The sequence below is a fragment of the Stegastes partitus genome, unplaced genomic scaffold (assembly GCF_000690725.1).
Source record: "Stegastes partitus isolate 25-593 unplaced genomic scaffold, Stegastes_partitus-1.0.2 Scaffold1464, whole genome shotgun sequence".
In the NCBI taxonomy this organism is placed as follows: Eukaryota; Metazoa; Chordata; class Actinopteri; family Pomacentridae; genus Stegastes; species Stegastes partitus.
In genome coordinates, this window is record NW_007579195.1 from 72,759 (window position 1) to 74,062 (window position 1,304).

General features: G+C 36.8%; 1 protein-coding gene across 1 annotated transcript in view; it reads right to left on the reverse strand.

The window, feature by feature from the left end:
* LOC103370671 (CUGBP Elav-like family member 2) overlaps nt 1-1,304 on the reverse strand; it is a 124,368-nt gene that overhangs the window by 51,731 nt on the left and 71,333 nt on the right. The window lies entirely within an intron of this gene.

Genomic DNA, 1,304 nt, shown 5'->3' on the forward strand with positions numbered 1-1,304 from the left:
ATCAAACATGAACCAAAAAGTGACTCCAGAGCAGCGAGTTTTAAATCCTGGACTCTGGTTTGTTTGATTGGACTCAGAAGTTTGTTAACCGGCTGTTTTCTGGTATTTCTGAGAACAAACTACACGAAGAAAAGACGCCAGGAACGTTTGCTGTCGCTTGTTTTGGACGAAACTTAGTTTTCGGAGTCTCAATTTTCTGTTTTGTGGTTCGATTCTTTAACTTTCTGTCACGTGTCAGAGCGTCCAGATCCGTTCTCATCGTCCTCGTCGACCAACAAAAAGAAAAAACAGGAGAACAGCTGCTGTTTCTGGAGAGTTTCAGTAATCTCACAATCTGCTGCTTAAATTCTGCTTTGGAGAGCTTCAGAGCTTCGATTCTATTCTGGTACGAATTGAAACGTGTTGGTGGAGCGCGTTGCTCCTCATTTACTACCAAAGAAACGCTCTAATTTAACTCTCTGAACCCCAAAACCTGTCAGTGGGAGGAAAGATGTGTTAACTTATTAAAAAATGGTCAAATGACAGCATTTATCAGAGCTGGAAACAGCTTCTGGACGCTCCTCAAACTGCTCATTTAAAAAATCATTTTATTCTATATCTGATTTTATCGCCATAAATAAACCGTTTGCTCTAATAAGATTCTGTAAAAAACTAAAAATTCTCCATTTCTCGACTCAAACGTGAAGCCAATCAGTTACTCGGCTTCGACTGATCGTCACATGACAAAAACTCAGGAACTTTTCAGCTGATGCGCGGGAAAACGTAACCAAATCAACCTTAAATTCGTGACAGTTAATAAAAATCCCTTTAATCTACGTCTCATTAAAAAATTCGCCAAAAATAAGCTGTTTGATTAAACTAGATTCCGTAAAAAACAAAAAATTCTGCAGTTATCTGAACACCAGAGAAAGTACTAGCTACACAGCTGTGACCAACAGTCATGTCACAAAAATTCTGCAACTTTTTAGCTGATTATCTGCAATGTTCGGTTAAATATCAGCTTAAAATCATGATATTGCATCAAAATCACCGTATTCTGTGTCTCATATTTTAAAAATCGCCAAAAATAAATGGTTTGCAATATCCAGATTCTGAAAAAAATAAAAAATTATGTGAACCTTTGCGCAACCGTGAAGCCATAAATGACTCAGCTGCAACTAACGATCACGCTATAAAAAATCAGTGACTTTTCAACTGAGCTGCAGGCTGTTTAAAATTTTATTAAAATTTAAGTAGTAAAATATGTAAATGTGTCGAGTCAGATTTGGAAGAATGTTGTACACGCTAATTCCATTTTTTTTTCA